Source organism: Triticum urartu, unplaced genomic scaffold (genome assembly GCF_056163025.1).
Source record: "Triticum urartu cultivar PI428250 unplaced genomic scaffold, HENAU_Tu73 scaffold870, whole genome shotgun sequence".
NCBI classification, from domain to species: domain Eukaryota; kingdom Viridiplantae; phylum Streptophyta; class Magnoliopsida; order Poales; family Poaceae; genus Triticum; species Triticum urartu.
The window spans coordinates 5,599-16,810 of NW_028261061.1; the positions used below are offsets into that span (position 1 = coordinate 5,599).

The following is an 11,212-nucleotide window of genomic DNA, read 5'->3' on the forward strand; positions in this document are numbered from 1 at the left end:
TACACTATGGGGATGGTGAGAAGAGATATATTTTACATCCCAGAGGGGCTATAATTGGAGATACTATTGTTTCTGGTACAAAAGTTCCTATATCAATGGGAAATGCCCTACCTTTGAGTGCGGTTTGAACTATTGATTTACGTAATTGGAAGTAACCAATTAGGTTTACGACGAAACCTAGAAATCGATCACTGATCCAATTTGACTACCTCTACGGGATAGACCTCAACAGAAAACTGTTGAGTAACGGCAGCAAGTGATTGAGTTCAGTAGTTCCTCATAGAAAATTATTGGCTCTAGAGATATGGTAATATGGAGAAGACAAAATTGTTTGAAGCACGCACAGAACCGGAAGCGCCCCTTGTTTCAAAGAGAGGAGGACGGGTTATTCACATTTAATTTGATGGTCAGAGGCAAATTGAAAGCTAAGCAGTGGTAATTAAGACCCCCGGGGGAAAATAGGGATGTCTCCTACGTTACCCATAATATGTGGAAGTATCGACGTAATTTCATAGAGTCATTCGATCTGAATGCTACATGAAGAACATAAGCCAGATGACGGAACGCAGAGACCTAGGATGTAGAAGATCATAACATGAGCGATTCGGCAGATTTGGATTCCTTTCCTATATATCCACTCATGTGGTACTTCATCATATGATTCATATAAGATCCATCTGTCTAGAGATCGTCATATACATCTAGAAAGCCGTATGCTTTGGAAGAAGCTTGTACAGTTTGGGAAGGGGTTTTTTGAGAGAAAAGAAGAATCTACTTCAACCGATATGCCCTTAGGCACGGCCATGCATAACATAGAAATCACACGTGGAAGGGGTGGGCAATTAGCTAGAGCAGCAGGTGCTGTAGCGAAACTCATTGCAAAAGAGGGTAAATCGGCCACTTTAAGATTACCATCTGGGGAGGTCCGTTTAGTATCCCAAAACTGCTTAGCAACAGTCGGACAAGTGGGTAATGTTGGGGTGAACCAAAAAAGTTTGGGTAGAGCCGGATCTAAGTGTTGGCTAGGTAAACGCCCCGTAGTAAGAGGGGTAGTTATGAACCCTGTGGACCACCCCCATGGGGGCGGTGAAGGGAAAGCTCCCATTGGTAGAAAAAAACCCACAACCCCTTGGGGTTATCCTGCGCTTGGAAGAAGAACTAGGAAAAGGAAAAAATATAGCGATAGTTTTATTCTTCGTCGCCGTAAGTAAATACGTAACTAGGAATATGGAAAATTGCATTTTTGGAATTTGCAATAATGCGATGGGCGAACGACGGGAATTGAACCCGCGCATGGTGGATTCACAATCCACTGCCTTGATCCACTTGGCTACATCCGCCCCTTATCCAGCTAAAGGATTTTTTTCTTTTTTCCATTGATCATTATTCTATTTATTCTGACCTCCGTACTTCGATCGAGATATTGGACATAGAATGCCACTCTTTAAAAAGGAAAAAAGGAGTAATCAGCTGTGACACGAAAAAAAACGAATCCTTTTGTAGCTCATCATTTATTGGCAAAGATAGAAAAGGTCAATATGAAGGAGGAGAAAGAAACAATAGTAACGTGGTCCCGGGCATCTAGCATTCTACCCACAATGGTTGGCCATACAATCGCGATTCATAATGGAAAGGAACATATACCTATTTACATAACAAATCCTATGGTAGGTCGCAAATTGGGGGAATTCGTGCCTACTCGGCATTTCACGAGTTATGAAAATGCAAGAAAGGATACTAAATCTCGTCGTTAACTGAATTCTGAATAGAAAGATTAAGAAGAAAAAAAGATTCAAAATAAAGACAGAAATACCCAATATCTTGCTAGAACAAGATATTGGGTATTTCTGTCTTCAAAAATTCTTATATGTTAGCAGAAAAACCTTATCCATTAATAGATGGAACTTCAACAGCAGCTAAGTCTAGAGGGAAGTTGTGAGCATTACGTTCGTGCATTACTTCCATACCAAGGTTAGCACGGTTGATGATATCAGCCCAAGTATTAATAACGCGACCTTGACTATCAACTACAGATTGGTTGAAATTGAAACCATTTAGGTTGAAAGCCATAGTACTAATACCTAAAGCAGTGAACCAGATTCCTACTACAGGCCAAGCAGCCAAGAAGAAGTGTAAAGAACGAGAGTTGTTGAAACTAGCATATTGGAAGATTAATCGGCCAAAATAACCATGAGCAGCCACAATATTATAAGTTTCTTCCTCTTGACCAAATTTGTAACCCTCATTAGCGGATTCATTTTCAGTAGTTTCCCTGATCAAACTAGAGGTTACCAAGGAACCATGCATAGCACTGAATAGGGAACCGCCGAATACACCAGCTACACCTAACATGTGGAATGGATGCATAAGGATGTTGTGCTCTGCCTGGAATACAATCATAAAGTTGAAAGTACCAGAGATTCCTAAAGGCATACCATCAGAAAAGCTTCCTTGACCAATAGGGTAAATCAAGAAAACAGCAGTAGCAGCTGCAACAGGAGCTGAATATGCAACAGCAATCCAAGGACGCATACCCAGACGGAAACTAAGTTCCCACTCACGACCCATATAACAAGCTACACCAAGTAAGAAGTGTAGAACAATTAGCTCATAAGGACCACCATTGTATAACCACTCATCAACAGATGCAGCTTCCCAAATTGGGTAAAAGTGCAATCCGATCGCCGCAGAAGTAGGGATAATAGCACCAGAGATAATATTGTTTCCATAAAGTAAAGAACCAGAAACAGGCTCACGAATACCATCAATATCTACTGGAGGGGCAGCGATGAAGGCGATAATAAATACAGAAGTTGCGGTCAATAAGGTAGGGATCATCAAAACACCGAACCATCCGATGTAAAGACGATTTTCAGTGCTAGTTATCCAGTTGCAGAAGCGACCCCACAGGCTTGTACTTTCGCGTCTCTCTAAAATTGCAGTCATGGTAAGATCTTGGTTTATTCAAATTGCAAGGACTCCCAAGCACACGTATTAACTAGAATATAGATAATAGAAGGCTTGTTATTTAACAGTATAACATAGACTATATACCAATGTCAACCAAGTCAGCCCAAAGATTAGCTATCCATATAACTAAATTAACCAAACCAATAATTTTGTATTTGTAAATGAAGTGAGTCAAAGTGAAAAACTTTGATGGGTCTTTTCTATATGGGTTGCCCGGGACTCGAACCCGGAACTAGTCGGATGGAGTAGATAATTCTTCCTTGTTACAATAGAGAAAAATCCCTCCCCAAATCGTGCTTGCATTTTTCATTGCACACGACTTTCCCTATGTAGAAATAGCCAATTTCTATTCCAAAGAGGAAGTTCTACTAATTTTTTTAATTAGTAAGTTGATTCACCTACTCTTTATTATAATAAAAAGAACATTTCAGAATGAAAAATAGAAAAGTTTTTTCTTGATCATTTATCAACCCTTTCCTGTTTCTTAATTTCGTCTAATGATTAATTAAGAGGGTTGACCAGGTCATTGATACGTATAATATCCAAATACCAAATACGCTCAGTGTGTGATCCACAGAAAGAAAAAAGAGTTGTTTTGGTGAACATCAAAGAAAAAACTTGCTCTTCTTCCATAAAAAATTCTTCTAAAAATGCCGAACCCAATCGTTGCATAAAAGTTCGTACCGTGCTTTTATGTTTACGAGCTAAAGTTCTAGCACATGAAAGTCGAAGTATATACTTTAGTCGATACAAAGTCCGTTTTTTCGAAGATCCACTATGATAATGAAAAAGATTTCTACATATCCGACCAAATCGATCAAGAATATCCCAATCTGATAAATCTGTCCAAATGGGTTTACTAATAGGATGCCCCGATCCAGTACAAAATTGAGCTTTTGATAAGTATCCTATGAGGAGAGTAGCGGGGACTATGGTATCGAATTTTTTCATTCGAGTATCTATTAGAAATGAATTCTCCAGCATTTGATTCCTTACTAACAAAGAACTTTTTTGTACACTTGAAAGGTACCCCATAAAATCGAAGCAAGAGTTTGCTAATTGGTTTATATGGATTCTTCGCGGCTGAGTCCAAAAACAGAAATAATATTGCCAGAAATTGATAAGGTAGCATTTCCATTTCTTCTTCAAAAAAAAAGTGCCTTTTGATGCAAGAATTGCCTTTCCTTGATATCGAACATAATGCATAAGAGGATCCATAAAGAACCATAGGGTTTTCCGAGAAAAACCAGGGTACATTATCCCAAAATGTTCCATCTTCCTAGAAAAGTGGATTCGTTCCAGAAAAGTTCCAGAAGATGCTAATGGTAAGCAAGAAGATTGTTTACGAAGAAACAACAAAAAAAATTCATATTCTGATACATAAGAGTTATATAGGAATTGAAATAGTCTTTTATTTTCTTTTTGAAAAAAAAAAATGGATTTCATTGAAGTAATAAAACTATTCCAATTCGAATAATAGTTGAGAAAGAATCGCAATAAATGCAAAGATGGAACATCTTGGATACGGTATTGAAGGAGTTGAACCAGGATTTCCAAATGGATAGGATAGGGTATTTCTATATGTGATAGATAATCCAAATGCAAAAATTTGTCTTCTAAAAAGGGAAATATTGAATGAATAGAGCGTAAATTCTGAAACTTTGGTATTTCTTTTTCTTTCAGACAAAAAAATTCCCGTAGCGAGAATGGGATTTCCACAACGATCGCAAACCCTTCAGATAGAATCTGAGAATAAAACTCAGAATAAAAATAATTTTTGTAATCCAATAATCGATCTTGGTTAGGATGATTAACCGAGTTATCCAAAAAATTCTGCTGATACATTCGAATAATTAAACGTTTCACAAGTAGTGAACTAAATTTCTTGTTATTACAACTAACAACTATTTCCACAGGTTCAGAACCATTTAATCCATAATGGTGGGCAAATGCATAAATATATTCCTGAAAGAGAAGTGGGTAGACAAAGTATTGTTGACGAGATTTATGTTTTTCTGAATACCCTTCGAATTTTTCCATTTGTATTTCTACTTGAATCAGAGAGAAGAAGCATTTCTCGGTTTATCGAATGATGATACATAGTGCAATATGGTCAGAACAGGGTGTTGCATTTTTAATACAAACCCTGGAAAGAAAGGGAGTCTAATCCACAGATCTTTTTCTGCTCCTTTTCTACCCAATTAGTTTATGTTTGTTCTAATTAAAAAAAAAGAACAGAACAAGTTTTTTATTTTTGCAGGCCAATCGCTCTTTTGACTTTGGAATACAGCCTCTTTATCAATATACTGCTTCTTTTACACATTCAATCCATAACATCCCTTATTCAATCCATAATCAAGAATAATTAGGATTTCTAAAAAAAAAAAGAAAAAATAAAGGGTCCACTCATAGGAAAACCCAACCTTTCCCCGCATCCGGCACTAATCTATTTTTAACGTCTAATTAGAGCGGGGAATCATTCCAATTAGGAAGTTCAGCTCGTTGCTTTTTATTTTACCAGAATTGGAGCCAGGCTCTATCCATTTATTCATTAGACCCAGAAAATCGTAATTTTGGATTCCATTCAAAAAAGATTGATTTTATTACGACATGCTATTTTTTCCATTCATTACCTTTGAGGATCAGTCGTGGTCTTCTAGACTCTACCAAGAGTCTGGACGAATTTGTTGTTTCATCCAAATGTGTAAAAGATCATAGTCGCACTTAAAAGCCGAGTACTCTACCATTGAGTTAGCAACCCAGATAAAAAAAGGATCTTAGATACGATCGAAATCCAAAAATCAATGGAATTACACCGCGCGCTTCTGTCAAAACATTGAACTAGCAAGACATCAAAAGATTTTTTTTATCGACCATGAAAAACACTCAAATGCCAAAACGAACAGGTCCGGTGAAATTCCACTAAAGTAAAGTTAAAAAAAGAGCGACCCTAATCACGATGGCCAAATTCTCCTTATTTTTAGCGATTTTTATTAACAAAAAATATATATTATAAAAAATATATATTATATTGTATGAGAATACATGCAAGAGGAACACCCTTATCATTTGAGCGAAGTGTAGGCGGAAAAATTGAATATGGAGTGAGGATAAAGAGACCCATCTATCTACAAATTCTATTTGTTCAATAGACCTTTGTCAATGGAAATACAATGGTAAGAAAACAAATTAGATAGAAAAAGTAAATAAAATAGGGGCTTATGTTGGATTGGCACGATATAATATAAATCCAAATAGGATTAAAAAAGAGGTAAATTGTGTCTAAATAATTAGACAACTAGGAATACTAATAATCTTCTCCTATCCTATTTTTTGATTCATTTAGTTCTTCAATTAACTCAAAGTTCTTTCTTTTTCTTTAAAGAATTCTGCCTTCCTTAAAATATCATAAACAGTTCTTGTTGGTTGAGCACCCTTTTCAAGGAAATAGAGAATAGCTGGAACATTTAAACAAGTTTGATTCTTTATCGGATCATAAAAACCTACTTTTTGAAGATCTCTTCCTTCTCTTCGAGATCGAACATCAATTGCAACGATTCGATAGACAGCTTATTGGGATAGATGTAGATAAACAACGCCCCCCCCTAGAAACGTATATGAGGTTTTCTCCTCATACGGCTCGAGAAAATGATTCGAATTTCTGTCGATAATAATAGAAATTAGACTATGACGTGCATTAATTTCCTTACAGAAAAAACAAATTTCATTTATACTCATGACTCAAGTGGGCTAATTTTGCCTGACAAACTTCGAAGGCAAAATCCTTCCAAAATTTTTGAGTCGTCTTTAAACTCTTTTCTTTGTCTCATTTCGAACGAATTGACTTTTATTCCTTATTCTAATCCAACTCTGTTGTTGAGACAATTGAAAATTGTGTTTACTTGTTCTGGAATCCTTTATCTTTGATTTGTGAAATCCTTGGGTTTAGACATTACTTCGGGAATTCCTATTTTTTTCTTTCAAAAGAGTAGCAACATACCCTTTTTTCTTATTTCCTTCGATAAAGCATTTATCTCTTCTATAGAAATCTAATAAGAGGGATTGATTCTGATATACTTTTATTGGACTTTCTTCTTATTTTAACCTTTCGATTTATTTCTATATTAAGGATAGACTGACAAAGTTGGCCTAATTTATTAGTTTTCACTAACCCTAGATTCTTTCCCTTGATAAAAAAAATTCTGTCCTCTCGAGCTCCATCGTGTACTATGTTACTTAAACCCAGCGCAAATTTGGTTCGGAACGAATAGAACAGGCTATGTCGAGCCAAGAGCATTTTCATTACTATGGAAAATGATGGATAGCAAAATCCACAATCGATCATGTCCTTCAAGTCGCACGTTGCTTTCTACCACATCGTTTTAAACGAAGTTTTACCATAACAAACATTCCTCTTTTCATTGCAAAGTGGTATAGAGAATTGATCCAATATGGATGGAATCATGAATAGTCATTGGTTTAGTTTTTTTATACTAATTAAAACTTGCTATCTATGGAGCAATATGGATAAAAGAAAGTAAGTATTTATCCGGGAAGCCTCCGCCAAGATCCAATTTATTTAAACCCATATTAAAATTCTATCATATGAATGAAACATAGTTTGAAAAAGACGACTAAACAAGTTTGCTTAAAACTTATTTATTCTTAAATTTCCACCCTCAACGGATGGCTCGAGATGATCAATCTTGAAGTGAGAAAAGAAGGATTGACTCTTCCTCAATAAATAAACTATCAACCTCCAAAAAAGTTTAATTAATTTAATTACTAGAATTAGAATTCTAGTAGTAATATATTTTTTCAGTACCAAAAACAATTAACTATAATAACTAAATAAACTATTCCAATGAAAAGATTGAAAGTTTTTGGTAGTTATAGAATTCTCGTACTTCTTCAACTCGAATACCAAAAGGAAGAAAAAAATATGACTAAGTGATTTTATAGTAGAGGCATATCCTGAATGTGCTTGATAGATCCCATTTTTTCATGAAAATAAAGATAGTCAATTTGACTGGACTTAAGACTTTATTATGTTTTCTGAGAAAGAATAAGATATCATTATTCTCTTTAATAAACTTTTGTCTCGTACGGAATACTATATGATTTCACCGTTTGTTTCATCAGAAACAATCTGGGACGGAAGGATTCGAACCTCCGAGTAACGGGACCAAAACCCGCTGCCTTACCACTTGGCCACGCCCCATTTCGGGTTTTATGCGACACTAATAAACACTAGTATGTTTATTTGTTATTCGTCAATACCATTTCAATTACATAAAAAAGGAGGGATATTCTCTTGCTAGTATTCTACACATGCGGATAATATAGAATCAAAAAAATGCATTGATCATTACATGGAATTCTATTAAGATATTATATGAAAGTCGAATTTATTCCACTCTCATTTGAGAGTGCGAATACAAGGAGGTATTTTGTGTTTGGGAAAGTCCGAAGAAAAAAGATTTTGAATCTGCCTTTTCCTTCTTTCCCTTAAAAAAATAACTCAAGAAAAATCCAATTATTTACTCTACAAGAATGAAATGCTTGTTATGCCTAATATACTTAGTTTAACCTGTATCTGTTTTAATTCTGTTCTTTATCCTACTAGTTTTTTCTTTGCCAAATTACCCGAAGCTTATGCTATTTTCAATCCAATCGTGGATATTATGCCTGTTATACCTCTATTCTTTTTTCTATTAGCCTTTGTTTGGCAAGCTGCTGTAAGTTTTCGATGAAATCTTTAGTACTCTGTATGCCAAATTGAATGATGTGTTCATTCCAAAAAAATTTTAAAATGGGTAAAAGCCGAGAAGTTTTATATTTTTATATTATGAACCTTCGATTCTAAAATTTAAATTCTTCTACATTGAATGGGTAGCTACAGCAATAAATTTGGATCAGCCTTTCTACTCCCCTGCACCTAGGTTGAGCAGGTACCTAAAGGTACCTACACAATACCTAACCACCTAACCCTATTTTTGCTATTGATAAGAGTGCTTATTATAAAAGAATTCTTGCAATTTTTTTCAAGAATTCTTTTTTGCATTTTTAGGTATAAAAAAAAACCATCCTAGTGGATCCGTGTGGTAAGGAAAAACTGGTAATCTATTCCTTAAAAAAAAATCTTGGAGATTATGTAATGCTTACTCTCAAACTTTTTGTTTATACAGTAGTGATATTCTTTGTTTCACTCTTTATCTTTGGATTCTTATCTAATGACCCAGGACGGAATCCTGGACGCGAGGAGTAAAAATTCAGTTTTTTTTTTTCTTATTGGATTTGTTTCGTACATTTATCTATGAGAAAATCCGGGGGTCAGAATTCTTTCCAATTCGAAAGTCCCAAATGATCCAAGGGAGCGGAAAGAGAGGGATTCGAACCCTCGGTACAAAAAAATTGTACAACGGATTAGCAATCCGCCGCTTTAGTCCACTCAGCCATCTCTCCACGTTCCAAAGCGAAAGGTTTCCGTGATATGATATAGGCAAGAAATAAGAAATAACGGTTGCAAAAAACCCCTTTTTTTTCTTTCAAAAGTCTATAAAAATTATATTGCCAATTCCATTTTAATTATATTCTTTTTTCTTAATGTTAATAAAAAAAGAAGAAAATTCTTGTTTTTTCTTTCTAAAAATCGATATTGGCCGAGAGACAATCAAATAGATTTTCTCTTTAGCGGGCATTTCCATATAGGACTTGTTATAATTATAATAAAACAAGCAGGTTATATAAAAAAAACGCTTTTTTTGTCGATTATTTATCAAGAAAGCAAAAAGGGTTCTTATCAAATCCACCATAAAATTGGAAAGAAGCATAAAGTAAGTAGACCTGACTCCTTTAATGATGCCTCTATCCGCTATTCTGATATATAAATTCGATGTAGATGAAATTGTATAAGCGAATTTTTTTTATTTCCTTAGACTTAGACCGCGCAAGACAAGAATTTTTCGCTATTTACGATTTCATATTCTTGTTACTAGATGTTCTATAGGAATAAGAAGAAATCGCAACTCCTTTGCGCTACACATAAAATTGGATTTCGAAGGTCCATTTTTTTTTTTCAGAATCCTCTATTATTTTAGTTCTTCCACCCATGCAATAGAGAGGGAATGGGAAAAGAAGGGTTACTTTTATTTGCATTTTTCCCTTAAAAGATAGACTTTGAAATAGGAGTCTTGGAATAATGCTGAATTCAAAGGTTTATTTCTTTCTATAGTATAAGAAAAACAATTTATTTCTATTTCTATAGTATAAGAAAAACAAATAAATAGTATAAGAAAAACAAATCGAATCAAATTCATGGATTTACCACGACCTCGGTTGTGACTGTGACTCCATAGATAAAAATGGGAAATTTCTCTCTTCGAGACCATTGAAAAAGGGCATTGAACGAGAAAGAAATCGTCCACAGATAATAAAACTATCATATGCCTTGGAAAGTGATATGAGGTGCTCGGAAATGGTTGAAGTAATTGAATAGGAGGATCACTATGACTATAGCCCTTGGTAGAATTCCTAAAGAAGAAAATGATCTATTTGATACTATGGATGACTGGTTACGAAGGGACCGTTTCGTTTTTGTAGGATGGTCTGGCCTATTGCTCTTTCCTTGTGCTTATTTCGCTTTAGGGGGTTGGTTTACAGGGACAACTTTTGTAACTTCTTGGTATACCCATGGATTGGCTAGTTCCTATTTGGAAGGTTGTAATTTCTTAACCGCAGCAGTTTCTACCCCTGCCAATAGTTTAGCACACTCTTTGTTGCTACTATGGGGGCCCGAAGCACAAGGAGATTTTACTCGTTGGTGTCAATTAGGCGGTCTATGGACTTTTGTAGCTCTCCACGGGGCTTTTGCACTAATAGGTTTCATGTTACGCCAATTTGAACTTGCTCGGTCTGTTCAATTGCGGCCTTATAATGCAATCTCATTCTCTGGTCCAATTGCTGTTTTTGTTTCTGTATTCCTTATTTATCCACTGGGGCAATCTGGTTGGTTCTTTGCGCCGAGTTTTGGCGTAGCAGCGATATTTCGATTCATCCTTTTCTTCCAAGGATTTCATAATTGGACGTTGAACCCATTTCATATGATGGGAGTTGCCGGAGTATTAGGTGCGGCTCTGCTATGCGCTATTCATGGAGCGACCGTAGAAAACACTCTATTTGAGGACGGTGATGGTGCAAATACCTTCCGTGCTTTTAACCCAACTCAAGCTGAAGAAACTTA

At 35.6% G+C, this 11,212-nt stretch overlaps 1 non-coding gene across 1 annotated transcript; it reads right to left on the bottom strand.

The window, feature by feature from the left end:
- Positions 1 to 9,347: 9,347 nt before the first annotated feature.
- On the bottom strand, positions 9,348 to 9,435 carry TRNAS-GCU (transfer RNA serine (anticodon GCU)). The gene has a single exon. It is a non-coding gene; the product is annotated as a tRNA-Ser (tRNA).
- Between the last annotated feature and the right edge of the window lie 1,777 nt (positions 9,436 to 11,212).